The sequence below is a fragment of the Onychostoma macrolepis genome, chromosome 03, assembly GCF_012432095.1.
Source record: "Onychostoma macrolepis isolate SWU-2019 chromosome 03, ASM1243209v1, whole genome shotgun sequence".
NCBI classification, from domain to species: domain Eukaryota; kingdom Metazoa; phylum Chordata; class Actinopteri; order Cypriniformes; family Cyprinidae; genus Onychostoma; species Onychostoma macrolepis.
In genome coordinates, this window is record NC_081157.1 from 13,217,813 (window position 1) to 13,240,782 (window position 22,970).

General features: G+C 38.6%; 1 pseudogene; it reads left to right on the forward strand.

The window, feature by feature from the left end:
• Positions 1 to 2,452: 2,452 nt before the first annotated feature.
• LOC131537167 (uncharacterized) lies at positions 2,453 to 20,855 on the forward strand (annotated as a pseudogene).
• The last annotated feature ends 2,115 nt before the right edge of the window (positions 20,856 to 22,970 follow it).

Sequence of the window (22,970 nt, forward strand, 5' to 3'; positions counted from 1 at the left end):
GGTTAAGTAAAAAAAGAAAAAGAACATTTAATGTATATTAAATTCAAATACAATTCAAATACTAAATAAAAGGCCTCAAGTTGGAAGTACAATCTGGGCTGTCTTTTTCTATCTATTCTTCGATAGGTAGATCTTGCCTTTCATTAAGGCCGAGGTCAGGGATCTTCAGCTTGAAAAGGTTGGTGACCACTGTCTTAAAGGGACAAAATCAGCAGGGGATCAAATAATTGTTTTCCCACTGTAACTTCATTATAATTCTTCTTTAATAATTATTTAGTTATTTGCAATTAGCTTCAGTGTAGCAAGCTACTTTTTGAAAGTAACTTGTAGTGTAGCTAGCTTCTTTTTTCAGAAGGGTAGCTTGAATGTAGCTTAACTATGAGTTTACAAATAGCTTGTAGCTGATCAAGCTACAGTTTCAGAGTAGCTACCCCAAAACTGCTTAGAAGCAAGTTTTACTCAAGCAATTCACCATTATGTGTTAAATGTAAGGTGGAAGTGAGAGATTACACCCATTTATTATGGAACTGTCCAGTAATTAGAGCCTATTGGTTAAAAGTTGTTGTTTGTATGAGCTGTATGTTTGGACTTGAGCTACAGTTGGACCCCTTTTCTTTGAATGAATGAATGAATGAGGCATTTATATAGCGCTTTATTGTGTATTGCAATACACCCAAAGCGCTTTACAATCATGTGGAGGGTCTCTCCTCAACCACCACCAGTGTGCAGCATCCACTTGATGATGCGACGGCAGCCACAGGACAACGGCGCCAGTGCGCTCACCACACACCAGCTACAGGTGGAGAGGAGAGAGAGTCATAGAGCCAATCAAGTGGATGGGGATTATTGGGAAGCCATGATTGACAAGGGCCAGTGGAGGGAATTTGGCCAGAACACCGGGGTTATACCCCTACTCTTTACAATGAGTGTCATGGGATTTTTAATGACCACAGAGAGTCAGGACCTCAGTTTAACGTCTCATCTGAAAGATGGTGCTTTTTTACAGTATAGTGTCCCCGTCACTATACTGGGGCGTTAGGACCCACACAGACTGCAGGGTGAGCACCCCCTGCTGGCCTCACTAGAACCTCTTCCAACAGCAACCTAGTTTTCCCAGGAGGTCTCCCATCCAGGTACTGACCAGGCTCAGCCCTGCTTAGCTTCCATGGGCAACCGGTCTTGGGCTGCAGGGTGATATGGCTGTAGATATGGCTTTGGTTTTAGGTCTCCCAGTCAGACACTTGCAGAACAAATTCAACAGACGTCTTTTAGATGGTCACTGATCCACTGAATGGTTATTGCTGAATTCTTTCTTCAAATTGTAGTACTAAACCAGAAGTGAATTTCTGCCTTGAGCTAAATAATGACACTGTTGTCTTTTAGAGCTGCTTTACAGCATAATCTGAATTGTCTCCATAGTTGAGTTTCCAAAGTTGATTTCACTATTTTCCTATTTATCTTTGTAAAGCTGCTTCGACACAATCTATATTGTATTAAGCGCATTATAAATAAAGTGGTGAGCAGAAACACAACTACAGCTGACATTCAGACACACTGCCTTTGATGAAATCAACTGAAAATAAAAAATTGCTCAGGATCTCAGCAGCTGAGATGACTGGTGGACATTCCTGCAGTCAGCATGCCAATTGCACGCTCCCTCAAAACCTGTGACATCTGTGGTACTGTGCTGTGTGATAAAACTGCACATTTTAGAGTGGCCTTTTATTAAGGCCGTTCTGCAAACATTGTAAATACGATTATCAAAGGAGCGATTGCTATCAAATGTAACACCTAGGCTCATAATCTAGAAGATGGCATAACAGTAAACCCATCAAGAATTTTCTGAAGAAATTGTTTCATGAGCTAACATGAAGTGTTTTCCAGTTAATGTTTTCCAGCTAAATTAAGTGTTGTTCTAGTCAATCATTAGCTTTTTTTTTATTTTATTTTTTACATTTCCTCCTCCTTTAGCTAAATAAATGCAGGGTAGACTCATGTCCGCATGTTCAACAAGACAAGGCTCTACATGAGTATGCAGGTAAGGCAATATGCTTAATTTCATTTGTATAATATAGGAGAAAAATAAAAAGCAGAATCAATAATACAATTGAACATTATTCTGAGACAAAATTGGAAAATAATACAAAAGAAAAACATAAACAGCTTATCAATAAAATATATTCTAAATATTCTTAAAATAATAAATATAAAAACTTAAAAATATTCCTTTCATATAGAGTGAAATCTACTTTAAATAGTCACATACTTACCTTAGTTGTATTAAAACCAGATTTTCAGGTTGTCTCTTTATATTATACAGGACATATTTTCTGGCTGACTAATAATAACGGTATATTCTATGTCAACAAAAAATAATAATTAATAATAAGTTAATTAACTGATTACCTCAATTATAATGTTTGCTGTCTATAGACTGTAAAATCAAATGTATCTGCACTCGGCGTGTGAAACATGATGGACGATTATACAGAAATTGCTGTTGTTGGCATTGGATGCCATTTTCCTGGAGGTAATTGTCAACAATTTTCATTATTTCTTCATGTTATGATTTTGGCCTAGATTGTATTTACATGGTATGTTCTCATCCGTTTTAGGTGAGGGACTTGAAAACTTTTGGAGAGTCCTCCTTCAAGGAGAGAACTGTGCAGTTCAGATACCAAATGACCGGTTTAATCTCTCTCAATGGTACGATCCAGATGAGAGTAAAGCAGGGAAGACACACACGGCAAAGGCAGCACTCATCGACGGGTAAGACTTCAATTAATTTTCCCTCATAAAAAGAACTTATGATGTTCACTTATGTTGGTCAAGTTCAAAAACTGTCAAATTTTAATAATAGCGTTTATCAATCTGTCCCGGACCCTCTGGCTGAAATGCTCCATTTTGAAACAATGCAAATATTATGAAATATTATGTGACATTAAAAAGTATAAATTAGCCATTTTTCTAAATTGACACTGTGCAACAGCGAAACCAGATAGAAAAAGAACAAAGTTACAGCAGGAGGCAGCGTCTCTCTTGCCTCTCCTGAAGCAGGATTCCTCAAACCCAGTCCTGTAGAGCTGAGTTCAAACCCTGATCAGACTCACCTACCTCTGACTCTGAAGAGATGGATTAGCTTGCTCAGGTGTCTTCACGTGAATATTAATTTTAGTAAAACATCAACATTGACTACAGCTAAACCTCAGTAAAAAATGTTTGTGGACGTATGAAAGAAAGTAAACTAGTTTGTAGTAAGTGAAGATGGTAACGCTGTGTTTGGAGTTGTTTAATCATCTCTGCTGCTGAGATCCTCAGTAATTTTATTGTGTTCTTTTATTTTCACTTGATTTCATCAAAGGCTGTGTGTCTGGAAGTCAGCTGTATTTGTGTTTCTGCTCATCACTTTATTTCTAAAGCGCTTTATACAATATAGATTGTGTCAAAGCAGCTTTACAAAGATAAATAGGAAAATAGTAGTATCAACTATGAAAACTCAACTATGGAGACAATTGGGATTATGCTGTAAAGCAGCTCTAAAAGACAACAGTGTCATTATTTAGCTCAAGGCAGGAATTCACTGCTGGTTTAGTACAACTATTTGAAGCAAGAATTCAGCAATAAGCAGCTCTACAAAAGGCAGCAATGTTGTTATTCAGCTTGAGTCAGTTCAGTGTTTCAATCATAGTTCAATACCAGTGTCAAAGTTGCAGGATGTGATTCAGATGTAAAGCAGCTCTACAGAAGATGATAGTGCCATCATCCAGCTTATTTCAGTTCAAGTGCTGTTCTCATCTGATGGTGTCTGTGAGTGTGGTCATAATGATACATTTCTGAAAGTTAATTGACTTTCAGACCCCAACTAAGCAAGCCAGAAGGCGACAGTGGCAAGGTCTGTACTGACCGTGTAGGGCTGTGTTGTGCTCGTTCATGGGTAAAGATCCACTGTCTGGTCTGGATGCAGACAGACAGACTAACATAAACAAAGATGTCATACTTCCTACGATGTAACAAGTACATCGGGTGTTATTGGGAAATGTTCCAGTTGCCCTAATTAATGCAGCCTAACAATCCCTTATGGGGATTTTTTTTATTATAAAATTGTGTTAGTGTGGTACGAATATGCTAATGCAAAGAGATAGGTGTTTAATCTACAACCCGAATTCCAGAAATGTTGGGACATTTTTTAAATTTGAATAAAATGAAAACTAAAAGAATTTAAAATCACATGAGCCAATCAATTATTTATTCACAATAGAACATAAATAACATAACAAATATTTAAACTGAGAAATTTTACAATTTTAAGCACAAAATGAGCTCATTTCAAATTTGATGCCTGCTACAGGTTTCAAAATAGTTGGGATGGGGGCATGTTTACCATGGTGTACCATTTCCTCTTCGTTTCAAAACAGTTTGAAGACGTCTGGGCATCGAGGTTATGAGTTTCTGGAGTTTTGGTGTTGGAATTTGGTCCCATTTTTGCCTGATATAGGTTTCCAGCTGCTGAAGAGTTTGTGGTCGTCTTTGACGTATTTTTCGTTTAATGAAGCGCCAAATGTTCTCTGTAGGTGAAAGATCTGGACTGCAGGCAGGCTAATTCAGCACCCAGACTCAGCCATGCTGTTGTAATAGCTGCATTTAGGGCTGGGCGATTTGGCAAAAAAAAAAAAAATCTCAAATTTTTTCAGAATGTTTGACCGAATCTCGATTTATTTTTATTTTTTTAACGATTTTTAACTAGTCAACTTAAAAATGTAACTGCAACATGACAACTTTTTCTTTATTAACCCTCTAGTTAAAGAAGATTCTATTCCAAGTGCAGCACACATGAAGTTATCAACATGATGTAAATGTTAAACAAATAACTTGATAAATATCTTTGCAGAAAATATGCATGAACTACAACTACATCCTTGTCTTATACATATTATATTTTCAGAAATAATAGGCTACAATGAAAATGCTTCAAAAAAAATCTCTACAGTCAATGTAATAAGTTCAAAAAGACTGACTTTATACATAGAATCCAAAAACTGTACATTTATAAACTGCACACTTGTAAATATATCTGTACACTCATTTAACCCTCTTAAGCACCTTGGGGTCAGTATGACCCCAATCGACTTTTCTTTAGTTAAAAAATATGTTTCCCTTCATCTCAGTGGAATAAGATTTTGTTACTTTTCAACATTTTTTATCTGTATTCACATAAAAAAAAGGGGCTTGATTCGGTTGTTCTGAAGGTATGTAATTTTTTTTTTTACTAATAAGGTCTTTGGGGTCAATATGACCCCAATTGAAAATGAATGGGAAATGCGAAAAAACCTATATATATTTTTTTAATTTGTCCAAAAATAATAATAAATCCAGCATAAGTCTGAAAATTTTCACACAGAAATGTGATCTAGTACCAGGCCTTCAAATGCAATGTAGAAAAGACATGCTCACTCACACCTACACGCGCACACACACACGTGTGACTGCAACAAAGAGCATTTTTTATAGAATTTGGCAAATAAAATCAATAAATTCTGCATAAATCTGAAAATGTCCACACAAAAAAATTAAAGCCTGATACTAGAGCACAAATGCAATGTGGAACGAGCATACTCACTCACATACGTACACACACGCACACACACGAACACACACACTCTCTCTTACACACATACCCACCATTCATATCTGCTTATTGCAGTTGTTGTTTTTTAGTTTAGGTTTTTTTTTTACATTTATGTAAAAAAAAAAAAGTTTTTATTTTACTTTTTAGATTGAAATAAATATGTACCTGCAATCACGTTTCAGTGACAACTTGTGTGGCATTTCTGCAAATTTATGTGGCATTATTGCAAAAACGGGCTCTTCAAAATACATCAAACCACAAAAACTAATTCAAAACTTTGGCAAAAATACTGTTTTTAATGTATTTTATAATGTTTCAATATATACTTACAAAATATATATCAGAAAAGTTGTGAGAGGAGCAGTTGACCACTTTCAGAAAAATGAATGGCTCTCTATGGGCCTCTGCTGGATATATATGGTCATTACACTATTCTTTCAAAAACTGTGATTTCTACAAGTTTTTCTCTAACCACCAGATGGCAGAATTGTATACCTAACACCTAGATCAATATCCAGAAACGATTTAAATTCAATTTAGATCATCATTTAAGAGATTTATTCATAATAATTTAATATTTCACATGCAAGCTAATGGTGTAGTTGAGGATTTTTGTGGTAAACAGGTACAAAAGTACTTCATATCTCCCAAAACACAGCATTAATGTATAGATGAGAAGTAAACAAAAAAAATTATATATTATTTGTATCATTAAAAATGTATTTTTTTTTTTACAATTACACTAAAGGTGTAATTGTAAGACCTTTAGTGTAAACAGGAAATGGGGTGCTTATGAGGGTTAAACTGTTACATTTCTCTATACTTCTACTTCTCTATATAGTGCATTATTTAATTTTCAGTTTTTCTTATATTAGTGTTATACTCCATCTCTACTGCTGTAATTCCATTACAATGTCCATACTTTCTTCTGCACTGGAAGCTCCTGTCACCAAGTCAAATTCCTTGTGTGTGTAAACATACTTGGTAATCTTTATCATCTTTATCAACACAAAAGCACATTCTGTGTGAATGGCGCCTCGCAAATTTGAGCGCGTCACACGCGAGTGGTTAATCACATGCGCCAACATGCGGTTGGATCATTCTTTTCTCTTCACTGTTTTCACTGCCATATTGTCAAAGTGTCTAATTCTGACATTTGATAATATTTCTACTCAAAATTGCGATTCCTCGATTTCTAAAAAATACAATCATGGCAAAACATTCAATTGTTCTGTATGTGTTTTATCGTCTTATTTTAGTGACTTAAAAATGTTAGTTTTTCACTAACTACGCATAAACGTTTTCTCAAAAACACAAACATTTACATTCATGCTGCTCACATATTATTGTAGCCCAGTTTGTGCTAAATACAGTGTTTAGCCATTAATATGTTTTTAAGATTCTGAAAAAAGCATAAATGTCAGGGCATGTCAAAATTTCTCCAGGACCCCAAAACCCCCTCAGACCCCAGAGGGTTAAGCCTGCAGGGCAACCACCTGGTAATGCATTACAATAATAGCCTTGAGATCATGAACGCATGAATTAACTCTTCTGCATTAGACATACTGTAGATAGCATATGTTGTAATTTAGAGATATTTTTTAAGGTAGAAAAACGCAGATTTACAAATTACAGGTTATTGTCAAATAACACACCCAAGTTATTGACTGACGATGAGGATGTTACAGAACATCCATCAAGACTTAGGCAGTATTCTAAGTTTTTACGTGGGGAGGTTTTAGGCCTAATAATTAAAACCTGAATTTTTTTTCTGAATTTAGTAATAAGAAATGCCCTTTCAGTCGGTCACTCTTGATGTCACGTCGTGACCGACAAATTGGGAATCGCACCAGAGAGACCAGTCCACTTCGAGCGTAAACTAAACGAGCAATGCAGATTGGCATGCGATAATTACATTCAGCTGTTGCTCGCCGCAGCGCGAGTATAAATAGGCAGCAGGTGCAATGCATACTCATCTCAGTCAGTTTGGTCTTCGGGTCAACTGGGAAAAGAGCAAACTCTCTGCTGCCGAGGATCTCTTTTCTCTGGATGGAGCTAGATTTGGTTGAACAGACAGCGTGCCTCACAGAAGAACGTGCTCAGTTGGTGTTGAACTGCTTGAGCAGCAGTCACCCAGCTGGGGCTGCTTCAAATGAGACCGCTTCAGCACTGGCTCCATGGCTGAGCCCCGAGATGGTGTGGCAATATGGCACTCACCAGGTGAAAATCACACTGGCCTGCCAACAAACTTTCAGCCCGTGGTCAGGCAGGAGTGCCCTTAGAGCAAGTGTCCAGGCAGGCTCTGCCACTGGCTGAGGAGCCACGTACAATGGGCATGCAGTGTTGGCGGTTTGGACAGGCCCCAACTGCAAGAACCCCAGAGACTTCCATATGCAGTACGGCCCTGCGGGGTTAGTCCATGTGTAAATTCCACTTAGAAACCTACTCTGGAGGATGTGGCTTCCGCAGCGTTCCTTTTCCAGCGGAAAGGGTACGCTTTCCCAGTTTTATCCAAGTCTTTCTGAGTGGTAGTGCAGGAACAGAAGTGACTGGCCTTCCTGGTATGAGTCCTGTCCCATATTCTAATTAGGGATTCACAGTGTAATGGAGGGGGCAGCACCAGTGGTGCTTTGGTAGGGATTCCCAATTCGTCTGTCACAATGTGACGTCGAGAGTGACCGACTGAAAGAGAACGTCTCGGTTGCATATGTAATCCTCGTTCCCTGAAGGAGGAAAGGAGACGTCACGTCCTGTTGCCACAATTGCTGTACCACCGCTGAGCGGCTGGGTTACTGGCTCGGCTCCTCAGCAAAAACCTGAGTATGAGTTGCACCTGTTGCCTATTTATACTTGCGCCGAGACAAGCGACAGCTGGATGCAATTATCGCATGCCAGTGTGCATTGGCTTGTTTCGTTTACACTCGAAGTGAATTAAGCCGGGCTCACACTGTGCGATTTTTAGGATTGTCTTAGGATTTGCCTTAAAGATTGTACTTGTCAGACTGTACGAACATGATGATCATGTCACACTACGGGATCTCAGTTGTCATTAATGTCAGACTGTACGACAGTCAAGACGAGTTAAAAACGGGTGCGCGCAAGAAAACTTGTCCGGAGTTTTACATTATCAACCCTTACACGTCCAGTGACCGCGAGCTGAAATACGCGCGGGTCCGAAATGTTGGCTGTCATGAAAAGTATACGAACGGCGGCAATACCGGCGTGTTTAAGAAGAATAGTGTATGTATTCATACACACCCACGTGAAAGCAGCGGCGCAACCAGTGTTTATATATATATATATATATATATAAACATATCAGATGAATTCTGTGAGCGGAGGACGGGAGGGCCGTAATTTGATGATAGAATAATTCTCTAGCATTAATTCTGCTCATAGCTTGCCTTGAAAAACGGAGACAGTTTGATATTCATCGTAGGGGTAGTCACACTGCAGGACTGTGCGCCAAATCTTCTGACACTGCCAGAATTTTGTCGGAGGTGAAATTTGATCGCAACGGCCATTAATCGGTTGTCGGTGAACATGTCAATTCAGCGATTTTTAGGATTTTAGCCTAGGAATATAGGAATCTTTTAGGATTTTCAAAATTTGTCCCAGACGACCAAATCGTGGCCAAAATCGCACAGTGTGAGCCGGGCTTAAGTCTCTCTGGCAAGATTCCCACGATTCCCATGACGTCTCTGTTCCCTCTTTCAGGGAACGAGGGTTACATATGTAACCGAGATATTACTAGTTATTGAATTTTTAATATCAACTATACATTTTGTGAGTTTTGTGAATTGGTGTGTTTCGTCAGGCCTTGAGGAAATATAAAGCTGTTTATCGTCAGCGTAACAGTGGAAACTAACTCCATGTTTCTTAACACTAGAACCGCCAGAGGTAGCTGTATACCTAAAAGCGCCAGCGGGTAAATTTTACCCGCACACATGGCAACTGTTTTTATATGGCTAAAGAACATATTATTTCACTGTATTATGCCACTGTCTTCACAAAGAAGTGTCATGAAATGATTATGTCTAGTCGTCAACTATATTTTTACCCTGTTGTTTTATGTTCAAGACTTTTTAATGCAGACTACACTAATCCATAAAGGTCAGTAAGCTAAAAAAAAAAAAAAAGCCTGCACTGACAACAAAAATTAGAAGGGAGTAAATATTTGGGTGGTGTAATATTATAATACAGTGTCATTAATCAATATATTAAGATAACCCATGTTATTTAAATTACTAAAAGAGCCAATAGACAATAATGAGCAATAATAATTCTCCACGCTGCATAGGATGATGCTATGACAAATTCAAGCGCACAGCTTCACCAAGGCCCAATTATTAATCTGTTTAGTTATATCATTTATAATTTGAATAAGAGAACAACAACAATAAACTTCGGGTAATCAAAAAAAAAAAATAAATCATTAGGCCTACATCATAGATCGGATTTTTTTCTTCTTCAGGAAACGGCCAGACTACAATAAATAGCAGCACCGTACGTAGCGAACAATAAACGATATGGCAAGACAAAAATGAAATAATAAAACCAAAGTTTGACCAATTATGAGTAACGTTAGGCTAAAACATCTAAATATGATGTCTGCATCACTGTCAGATGAGCCGTCAGATGCTGAGCCGACCATCAGACTCTCCATCACTCATGGCATTTAGTGTTTCTAATACCGACCTTCCATAAATCGCCTTCTTTTAGTAATTTTGACTTTATTTATGAAACTGATAACCACTAAATCGGTGAGTGAAAGGCGTTGCCTAGAAATGTATAATGTTAAAACCCAAGCGGCAAGAAATTGCCAGCACGAAAATACATGCATTATATAGCGGGTAAATTTGACCCGCGCGGCGCTTATAGGTATAAATGCTCCGTTTTTTGATCTGGTATTATTTAAATAATTTTTAACAATATTGGGTTGTAAATTACATAATTTTAGTAAAAGTCAATGACTGGGAGACTTGAATGTTTTGTTGAAAATCTGTTATGTACATTTGAAAAACAGCTACGGGTAAAATTTACCCCATGGCGGTTCTAGTGTTAATGATATCTCCCAGAGCTAACATGTACAGCGTGAAAAGCAAAGGAGATCTGATCTTAACATGATCATGTTAGTCTGGGGTTACATGGAGAGACAGAAGCAATTGCAACTAACTCTTATAATTGTGTGCAGGTCTATCTGGGAAAAAAATCTGTGAAAAATAATCTTTCAGTACACTTATTTGTCTCCAATTCATTTGACAATCTGCTTATGTGCCTTAGGAACAAGAAGCTATAGCTTGTGTTGTCCTGCTTTTTACTAAGTTTTATTGTCTGAACTCCAAAATGAATAACCCAAACATTGCCCTTTTATTCTGTGTAGCTTGAATGAGTTTGACCACAAGTTCTTCGGCATCACTGATGCTGAATCGAGCAACATGGACCCTCAGCACAAACTTTTGCTGCAGTGCAGCTACAGAGCACTAGAGGATGCTGGGATACCAATGGAAAAGGCCAATGGAACGCGAACAGGAGTATTTTTGGGTAACATTTAATCTAAATAAAAGAAAGTAACTTTTGGTGTCTTTTAATCCTAGTGAAAAAGTATATGCACTTATTGCATGGGAAGTACCTTCAGAGCAATCTGTGGTAAAGATGCATTGCTAAATAGCTGTTCACAAAATAAATCAGTTCACAAGGTTCACTTGTCCTGAACTCAAAATGAACTTGTGCTGTATTTCCTTTGTGTCAAAGCACAAATAGCACACAAAGTGGCTACAACCAAGGGCTGGTAACTTGGTTGCTTGTCCGAGCCCTGCAACTAATGTTGAGTTGAGCAAGGCACTTAACCCCAGGTTGCACTGTAATAGGTATATAGTAAGTGGTTGTGGATAAAAGCATATCACCAGCTAACGTGTCTAACATGTTGTTTGTTTGTTTTTCAGGCCTAATGAACAGAGACTTTGAGCTGGCAAATGTGAGGTTTAATCCAAAACACATAAACCACACCTATGGCACTGGTATCGCTATGAGCATAGCTGCCAACCGCATCTCATACATATTCAACTTCACTGGCCCCTCACTGTCCATCGACTGCGCCTGCTCCTCATCCCTTGTCGCCCTTCACTTAGCTTGTCAAGCCATAAAACAAGGTAGTATTCACAAATGTTTACCCTGCATATCCACTTATTAAGAACATTGGGCCTCATTCATGAAACACGAGCAGAACGAATTTTTGTGTAAATCGTTCGTAAAGCCGTTCTGAAGTAAACTTTAGAATTCATGAAATTGTTCGTATTTTCAAAACGTTACTTGGTATGAAATGAATTTACACTTGCTCACTACCACGTGTAAATGGTGTGTAAAATGTTCTGTGTTCTTTTTGGCAAACTGATGACACTGAATTTTGATGCACTGCCATTATAATATTTTACAAGTTCGTTTGCTCAGATTTTATTTTTTTTTTTGCAGCTGAGAGTTGATAAACTGTTTAGCTCCAGTTTAGCTTTGGGTAGAATGCAGTGCTTGTCACTGTCACTTTACCCATCCGTGCAATCAATGGAGGAGGGTGGGACAAATACCACACTGACCAATCATCCTACTTGTACAACAACTGAACAACAATAGAGAAGTTAATTTTACTGGTTACTGCATTTTTATATTCAGTAATGTTCTTCAAAATGAGATAATAGTAATACGTTACTGCCGTGGATATTCTTTATCATAGCAACCAAAGCATCTCAGCTGGAAAAACGCTGTGCCACCAAAGTGTTCTCAAGCACCGCCAGCTGGCCATTTTCAGAAGAACACCTGACATTTTTCAGGTGGCTAAAAATGCTTTGGTGGACACACGTTATTGAATATTTATTGTTAGCCATATGCGATATACTGGAGCCAAACCCGAGAAAGTAGACCAGAATATTCCATTGCATTCCTGGACACGCAATTTGTGTAGCTGTAATTCGTTTACGAAGCATTTGTGAATCTGGAGGAGAGTTTTCGGGAAGGTCCGTTTTACGCTCAAATTACTCCGATTTTACTCCTATATTTACAAATGTTTCATGAATGAGGCCCATTGTGTTTGTATATATGATGTTTTATTAACAAAGTTCGGGAGGAGCATGTTCAGATAATTAATTAATTAATTAATTCAGATAATTAAGCAGAAATAAACATGAAAAGAGCCACTATAGATAATAAACACACGATTACGATAGATATGGTCTGTATGTGATTTTCTTGAATGTGTACATCTGAAATGCTAATTTTGCAGCAATATAAAAGGCTATAAATAGCATATTTTAACAACAGTAAATGACCAAATTCCACATTTGATCGCAAATGGAAGTTATTACAAACACTCGATGGTGTTTGAAGTGAGTTCTGAATAAAAGTGTACTATTAATCTCATAAATTGTCTTATGAAACATGATCCTAAAATTTGCTCTAATGCACCTGCAGAACAGGTCCAATTCTTCTTCAAAATGCATTTTGTCATAATACTTCACGTAAGGTCGCAAGAAAATGTTTTGTTGTATTTATTTAGAAATACTTTTGACAATAGTTGTGTAAATGTATACTGGGATTGAAGCAATGTGGCATGGTAAATGTTTTATTGCCAGTATAAAGGCTGATAATGGCTGAATAAAAACAAAAGAATAATAAGGATTATGTCTCATACCTGGTGGAAGTGTGAAAGCCGCTTGGAATTCACCCAGAACCTTTTTTGCGCCCTTGAAGGGCACTTCGGGAAGGGGACGCCATTTGTAGGGACATTCCATACGAAAGTGAACAACTTAATCCCTTCACGAAGGGCCCTTCCAGAAGTCTGTTAGTGAAGGGAATATGTGATGGTCACTTCACGGAAGTGATTTCCATTTGTGATCATGTGATCTTCACTTAGGAGATCTTGCATGCATTTTAAAGCAAAGTTGGGGTTTATTTTGACTTTACATACAAACGTAAGTAGGATAAACTAATTAAATCACATATGCCACACCTGTGAGGTGGATGGATTATCTCGGCAAAGGAGAAGTGCTCACTAACACAGATTTAGACAGATTTGTGAACAATATTTGAGAGAAATAGGCCTTTTGTGTACATAGAAATAGGACTTTTGTGTACATAGAAAAAGTCTTAGATCTTTCAGTTCAGCTCATGAAAAATGGGGGCAAAAACAAAAGTGTTGCGTTTATAATTTTGTTCAGTGTATGTGTATGTGTGTATATATATATATATATATATATTAGGTGCTTCATGGTTCAAGTATATGCTTTGCTTTAGTGTGTAATGAGAAAGTATCGATGATAGATTTTCAAACATTCCTCTTGCAATTATTGAAGTAATGAAAAGTAGTCCTACAACAGATGGTATGACCAACACAAAGATCTGATCTCAGCATCATTGTGTCAGTCTGGGGTTACATGGAAAGACAGAAACAAGCTTAGCAGAAATGTGGCAACATCTTCAAGATACATGGAAAAACCTGCAAGCTACCTTATAATTGTGTGCAGGTGTTTCTTGGAAGTTTCTGTGAAAAATAATTTTTCAGTACACGTATTTGTCACTGTCAATTCATTCAAGACAACCTGCTTATGTGCCTTGAGCTATAGCTTGTCTTGCTTTTTACTAAGTTTTACTGATTAATCAAACAAATTATTAGCCATTAGGCAGCCCCTTAATCTGTATTCTACTCAACAGGAGACTGTGAAATGGCCTTGTGTGGTGGTGTGACCTGTATATTGGAACCAACCGTTTTTGTGGCTCTCTCCAATGCAAAAATGATCTCCTCTGATGGAATAAGTAAACCTTTCAGCAGCAAAGCAGATGGATATGGCAGAGGTGAAGGATGCGGGCTTGTTCTGTTAAAGCCTCTGAAAAAAGTAAAGAAAAAAAGTCTCATAAACAGCACTAGGATAGCAATGTACCTTATGATAAACTAATGCAATAAACACCCTTGTATTGTCTGTATTTTGACAGGCTCTCGAAGACCATGATCATATTTGGGGTATCATCAGCAAAACTGCAGTAAATCAAGATGGCCACAGTGTTAGTCCAATCACCAAACCATCCATGGTACAGCAGGAGGAACTACTTAGAAAAATCTACTCAACAGAGACTGACCTGACTAGTGTCCAGTACATTGAGGCTCATGGGACTGGGACTCCAGTTGGAGATCCAATAGAGGCAGGTAGTATCTCAAAAGTCATTGCCAAAGCAAGACCTCAAAGTCAGGGCCACTCATCATTGGTTCTGTTAAGAGCAATATTGGACACACAGAATCTGCAGCAGGTGTTGCAGGGCTCATAAAGGTTCTTTTGATGATGCAGCATGAAACCATTGTGCCATCATTGTTCTACTCTGTGGAAAACTCCAGCATAGATGTTGAATCTTTAAATATGAAAATCCCCACCACAGCAGAAAAATGGATCAGTGACTGCAGAGCAGGGAGGTCTGCAGGAATCAATAACTTTGGGTTTGGTGGAACAAATGCACATGCACATGTCAGACAATATGTGCAGTCAAAAAGCCAAAAGCTCAGCTGATCAGCAAATCCCATCAGTATTTTGTGGTCTCCGCAACCTCTGAAAAATCCATGAAAAATATTATTGAAGATACGTCAAAACAGATCAGTGCAGGGAAAATATCAGAACTACAGTCTTTACTGTACACATCTGCATGTAGAAGAAGTCACTTGAAACACAAATACAGAAAAGTATTTCAAACATCATCACTGGCAGATCTGCAAGAGAAACTCACTGCTGCTGTGGAGAAAAAGCTTGTACCATCAAAGACAGACTCCAAGCTAGTTTTTGTGTTTTGTGGCAATGGTGTTACATATCAGGGTATGTGCAAACAGCTCCTAAAACAAGAGCCAGTTTTCAAAGAGGAAATCATGAAAATTGAAAGGCTATTGCAAAGCTACAGATGTTTGAATCTGATAGAGATGCTAAGAAGTGAACCAGAGAAAAGTACAGAGCTCTCTGATCCACAGATTGTCCAGCCTCTTCTGTTCGCTATTCAGGTTGCTGTTGTCAAACTTCTGAAACACTGGGGCATCAGTCCTGATGCTGTTTTGGGGCACTCTATTGGAGAAGTCGCTGCAGCTCATTGTTCTGGTTTGTTGTCACTCGAAGATGCAGTGAAAATCATCCACTATCGCAGTTCTTTGCAAAGCACTGTGACAGGAGGGAAGATGCTGGTAGTCAGTAATATGGCTGTTTCTGAAATCTTGAAAATTCTTCCATCTTATTCAGGAAGGGTTTGTCTGGCTGCTTATAACAGTCCTCAGTCATGCACACTCTCAGGAGATGCAGATGACATTGACAGGTTCCATCAGAATTTGAGCAACTCAGCCAGTGGAAAAGATTTGTTCCTTCGCATTTTGGATGTACCTGCAGCATACCACAGTCACAAGATGGATCCCATTGTATCCAAAGTGAAAGAGAATATAGGTTCTTTACAGGCACATGATTTGGAGACAGAATTGTTCTCAACAGTGACAGGTGTTAGTTTGTGTTCCTCAGATTTTATTACTGGTGAATATTGGGCAAGGAATATCAGAGAGCCAGTTCAATTTGAACAAGCTGTGAAGTCTGCAGCTAAAAACAAAAAGAATGTGATATTTGTTGAAATTGGCCCAAGGAGATCTCTGCAGAGGTACATCACTGAGACTCTGGGGAAAGACTTCACTGTTCTTCCCTCAGTGCAGCCTGATAAAGATCACGAGACGATGCTTGCAGTTGTTTGCAAACTGTTTGAGCTTGGGGTCAAAGTGGACTGGGAAATGTTCTACAAAGGTTTTGAGTCTGAACCAATTCCCTACCCCCGATACCAGTTTGATGATGTGAAGAGAGATGTCTTCGTTTCTAATTGCAGTTGATTGGTCCCACTGGCAACCATCCAGTAGTTACACAAATGGGTACAGACAGTTCAGTGTTCAGCTGTGATTTATCCTCTGAATCAGTGGCCTTCCTGCAAGACCACAAGCACAGTGGAGTTGCAATCATTCCTGGGGCATTTTATGCAGAGTTGGGTTTAGCAACTTTCATGGCATATGCAAAACCTAAGGTTCCACTAAGTTCTCTGCAGCTCAGCATAACATTCCAGAGTCCATACGTTTTCATCCGAATGCCCCAGATATAAAAGTACATCTGGATCCACCAGACAATTTGGCAGATAACACATGTAACTTCAAAATACAGTCTACTTCTGCAGTCTATGCATTTGGCACTGTAGAAGCAAAACCAGGTAGAACGCCTGAAGAACAGTTCATTTCATTAGACTGTATTTCCAAAAGATGCACATTCCACATGACTACTGAAGAACTCTACAAGCATCTAAGTCAAACAGGATTTGAGTATGGGTCTGTCTTCAGAAATAAGGCAGATGTTTATTGTGGGGAAGAATTTAGAGAGGCTATATCTGTTTTGAAGGTCCCAAAGGAATTACTGCCTCAATTACATGACTATCACCTTCACCCTGTGGTCTTGGATTACGTTATGCAACTTGTTCCTGCAACTATGAGGCATGACTTATCAGCAAGACCCCAATTTCCTGCAAAAATAGGAAGTCTAACTGTATTTGAACCATTGCAAGAGGAGATGGTTGTATATCTGAGAGCAATACATGTGGGAGAAGATGATTTTGACATTTGTGGCTGCTTATCCAACAAACAGGGTAGGGTGTTGGTTGAACTCAGGCATGTGAAGATCAGAATGCTAGGAAGTCGTTCCCAAGTAGTCGAGGAGTATTTCTTCCATAACAGTTTCCATATGACCTCTGAAGTTGTCACGTTTAATACACCGATTAAGGCACTGGTTTTTTCTGACCAGGTAGGAATTTCTAAAGCTTTGCAACAGTACTTAGATCCAACATCTAGATATGTGTCTTCTTCAAACAGTAACGCACTGCTAGAAGGTGGAGTTGAGCTTATTTTGTCAAAACTGAAAATTTCAAGTTTGAAGAAAAACTTCCAGGAAATTTTGTTCATGTGGGGTGATGCAGACCTAACCACTCTTGAATCGGAGAAGGTCTTGAACAGCATGGCGGGGTGTTGTGAGATTTTCAGAAAGATTATCGGATATCTCAGAGCACTTAATTTCCCAGGTAATATCAGAGTAATAACCTATAGGTCCTCTGAGAGCACAGTGGACTACATAAATCCTGGGTTTGTTCTGTCAGGCATGACAAGAGCATGTGCAGCTGAGTTGCCAGAACTTTCCTTCCAGCTGATTGACATGGCCTCTGGCACTTCTGAAGACCTCAAAGCTTTGATTCAGGTTCTCAGATCATACCCCTGTGACGAATATCCAGAGCTATTAGTGAAGGAAGGCAAAATTCTCAAACCTGAAATCACCCACACACCTTTGCCAACCATGGCAATCTCTTCAAGAAATGTCCACATGTTGCACCATGAAGTCTTCATCTTGCAAACATCTGACCCATATGTAATGACAAATCTGTCAGCGACTCAAATGGATAATTCCATTGAGCTCAACCAAGAGAAAAACATTGACCTTCACCTCAGTAAAATCTGTGTTCATTCATCAGATTACTTTCCAGTCAGCATTTCTGACCTGAATTATGGTCAGACATTGTATTGGAACAAGCACACTACTGAAAACCATAAGCTCTTAGCCCTTGACTTCAGTGGCATTGTCACAGCAGTGGGTAAAGATGTCAGCAAATTTAAAGTTGGTGATCATGTTGTGTCTTGTTACCCTGTGGCTGCCACATCTAAAGTAGTTCTCCCAGCAGCTGTTTGCTGCAAAGCAAAAAGGCTTTCATTCCTGAATGACATCCCTTGTGTCTCCTATATGGTACTGGCTTGGGAGATCTTGCACAAGGCTTTACCCAAAGCTAAACAGCAAAGTAAACTGGGTATTTTCTCCATTGTTCCTGACTCGGCTTTGATGAATGTGTTAACTGCCATTGCAAACAGATTAGGCTGGAATGTCAAAGTGAGCATGCAGGCTGATCGGCTGTCTTGTGACTTTAGTGAAGCTGTGGGAGCTGTTCTTCTACCTCCTTATAATCTAAAAACCATTGAACTTGCTAGTAGTGTTAGAGGCATCAAAGACATTGTTCTTGTCTATGAAAACCAGTCAGAATTTCCATTTAATACTACAACATGCAGAGGTACAAATGAGGAGGTCCACTTCCATACCCTCCTCATGTCTCAAATAATGCAAAAAAGGTTTCTACAAATGCAAATGCCACACATCTACCATTGGCTAAAGTCCATGCATTTGGACAGAAATGCTTTGTCTTTGGGCACAACAGCTGTTGTTAAATCTCAAGACATTGATCTCATGTCTGTAAAAGAATCTGAATCATACTTCACATGCCAGATCCTACCCATTATCGTCTTGAACAGTGATGTCAAGAACCAGCTGTCTGACATTCCAGTGATGCCCAAACAACATCTATTCCAGAAAAATTCTGTCTATATTGTCACAGGTGGTCTAACAGGGTTGGGATTTGAGACAGTAAAGTTCATTGCTCAGAAAGGAGGAGGGAACATTGCCATTCTGTCTAGAAGTAATCCAAACCCACAGATGCAACAAGAGATATGTCAGGTCAGTAGCCGCTGGGGTTCTACCATTAAGTCTCTGCCATGTGATGTTTCTGTATCTGAGCAAGTGGACCAGACAATTGTTAATATTGGAAAACTTTTTCCATCGAGTCCCATCAAAGGGGTATTTCACAGTGCAGTTGTCCTGCATGATGGGCTGATTGAACGTCTTGACAAATCTCTTTATGAGAAAGTTATGAGGCCAAAAGTGAATGGAGTGTTGAACCTTCACCGTGCTACCATACAGTGCAGTCTGGATTACTTTGTGTGCTATTCCTCCATCTCTGCCTTCATTGGCAATGCCTCACAAACTAATTATGCTGCGGCTAATACATTCATGGACACTTTCTGTCAGTACCGCAGAAACATTGGGCTTTCTGGACAGTCCATTAATTGGGGGCTTTGAATCTTGGTCTTCTGTTGAACAAAGCCCATTTCCAAAGATTTCTGGAGGCAAAGGGAATCATGCTTTTGGAGATTCCAGAAATCCATGAAAGTCTTGAGCAGTGCCTCTTGATCAACAAACCTCAACAGGTTGTATGCAAATTCAATTTTAAAATCAACTGGAATAGCATATTCAGTCAAAACAAATCACTAAAGATGCGGTTGTTAAAAATCAAAGAGGAAGCCATGAATAAAGCTGGAGCGAACATGTCTAGACCTGAGCAACCCATGACATCATCCTCACCACGTGATTATCTGAGGTTCTTGATTGGTGAAACAACTGGTGTTGAGGTGGACGAGCTGAATGATGATGTTCATCTTTTCGATTTAGGCATTGACTCAATGTTAGCCATGACTCTGCAGAATCTTATCTTCAGTGATAGAGGTGTGACTGTCCCTCTAGTGACTCTGCTGGACCCAAACAGCACACTGTCAACGCTCATCAAAATGCTGGAGGAGAACTGTGTAGATAAATATCAGAGTGAAGATGAGAGCAACTCCACATACCTGTAATGACTATTTGTATTTCTCCAAAGCAGACTTTCTTGGAAATTCATGACATTTTGATGTGAAATGGGTGTACAGTTAGTACTTTAGTACTATAGTACTTAATTCAAGTTTAAAAAGGCAGATATTGGCAGATATTTCAATACGACTAAATTTCTCAAAGAGGCAACTCTGCCATTTCTAGGTCCCACCTATCTTGATTCCTGCATCCTCTGTGTTAACACCACATATAATTACCATAACAAACTGAGGTTTTGCAGATATTGTTTATCATTGTTTTTATTTAGGTTTTGTTCATCACACCAGGTTTAAACACACATTAAACATACATTCCACATTTCACTTCAGTTTGTAAATAGCTTTCCATATCTATGTTAATGTACTTTAAAGCTGTATGAGTGACACGCTTATTTTTCCTTCATCAGAATATTAAGATGAAGATTGTGATTTTTTTATTATTATTTTGTCTTGCTAAAGAGATAATGATAGGTAGCAACAAAGACTGAATTAAGTCCTTGATAGTTTGAAATGAATTACAGTAATATTATCAATAATTATTTTCAAAAAACATTTTGGTTTGTATACTGAATGATGTTTAAAATACAGTCTACAATGGCAACTGTAAACAGTTTAGATATGTTCATGAATTATTCATTGCTTGTACTTTGTGTAGACTGACACTTTCTGTAGTAAATACTAGTATCATGATGATCTTTTTCAAAGCATATGTTGAATCAATAGTGTAAAATGAGAGGTCAATATAATATGATCATGTATCAATAAAACTACAATGAAAGTAAAGAATGATGTGCTGTTGTGATTGGGAATCAGATGTGACTGTAATGATATCTTGAGTGGGTAGATACTGTATGCAACAACCTTGTTATCCAAGGCGAATCTCTCAGAAATAAAGAAATGAATTATTTGCATTTTATTATTAGGGGTTTAAGCGCGTAGAGCTGAAACCCTATTGTAATTGTTAGAATGGTCACGGATGAGCGATTTCCAAATAAAACTGATCGTGCAGACCAAACTGTAAGTCGTAGAGACTTGAAACTTGGAGGGATGGTAGTACTCACACCGCCTACAACGTGACTGAGGCTCACCCCAATTAGGGGCACTACAGCGATTGAACGTACGAAATCACTCATAACTCCTAAACTGTCAGTTGCAGGCTCAAGTGTCTTATATCGTTGGAATCCTTGGCTGATGCTAGATAAAACGCATGCCTCAGATTCGATCGTGAGCCTGGTGAAATTTTTGGGTATTTCGCATTTTTTGCAAAGCGATCGGGACCGAACCAGTGCAGAACGTTTCTCTGGAGAGTGAATATCAATAGTTATCAAAACAAAGTGGAATGTTCAACTCACCGTCACAAAGGGATGCCAAAACTTTTGAAGAGGGCAGGGCCACTTTTAGTAAATTGCCTATAACTCCTGAACGGAATGAGATATCTTCCCCAAACTCGGAACACGTATGTAAGAGCTGAAGCTGATGTCACAGGGAAATTGGCCACTTGATGGCGCTGTAAGAGGGAAAAAACATAAAAATGGCTGTAAGGCAACCGTTTGTCCTATCAACATGAAAATCGATGTGCATGCTCTTGGTCCAAAGTTCCACAAGTGTCTATGGGGACATTTGCATATCTCCAAAGAACATGGCTGCCATTGTCCGATGAAGTTTGAGCACCTATTAGACCAGGTTAATGGAGGGCGATCGGGATGAAACTTGGTGGGCCTGTTTGACTCACGGCACCAAAGGTCTGTGAGAAATTTGAAAGAAATCGGCCACTGGGGGACGGTATCGCATTTTTTAGAGCGTAAATGATTGTACATTGCACTGTTTTCCGCACGTATATGCGATATTTGTATCGTATGATAGACCCCTCGTTCGAACAATTTAGTCTCTAGAACCACTGCTGGCAATCAAACTGTTTTTGAAATGATTGAGAATATGTGAAAACCTACTTTTGCGCACTAGTCCTAGGTTTTTCACTCAACCTGGAAAAATCAACCACAGTGCAATTCTCTGGACTCTCTAGGTCAATAATTATCAAAGATATGTTGAAATTTACCTGTCCAAATATACCCAAAAGTCTATAAAGCCTAAATAAAAACTCAAAACTTTACGAAACCAACTGAGCACATGCGACAGGTGATTCTAAAAGCATGCTAAAAACATCATATTTCTGTGGTAAATCACCTGGATTTGCCGAAAATGTTTTTTAATAATTGATTTAATTCAATTCAATAATTGATTTAATTCAATTCAATTCAAGTTTATTTGTATAGCGCTTTTCATGATACAAATTGTTGCAAAGCAGCTTTACAAAATATTTAAGTTTCTACAATATATTTAGTAGTAGTTTATCAGTGGTGACTGTCAAGTTGATTTACATATGGCAGAAATGTATGGTAAAAATCAGTTAATGACTTAATCAAACAGACAATGAACACAATTAACAGCAATGATTATAAGTTGAAATCAAACTTTTATTAAAATTTGGTAATTCTGTATGCTGTTTCAGAGTTGGCATCATCTGAGGTCCTCTGAGGGGTTGGCATCATCTCTTCTCAGGTGTTCTGGATCCAGACTGAAGTTTGAGCACCTATTAGACCAGGTTAATGGAGGGCGATCGGGATGAAACTTGGTGGGCCTGTTTGACTCACGGCACCAAAGGTCTGTGAGAAATTTGAAAGAAATCGCCACTGGGGACGGTATCGCATTTTTAGAGCGTAAATGATTGTACATTGCACTGTTTTCCGTGACGATATGCGATATTTGTATCGTATGATAGACCCCTCGTTCGAACAATTT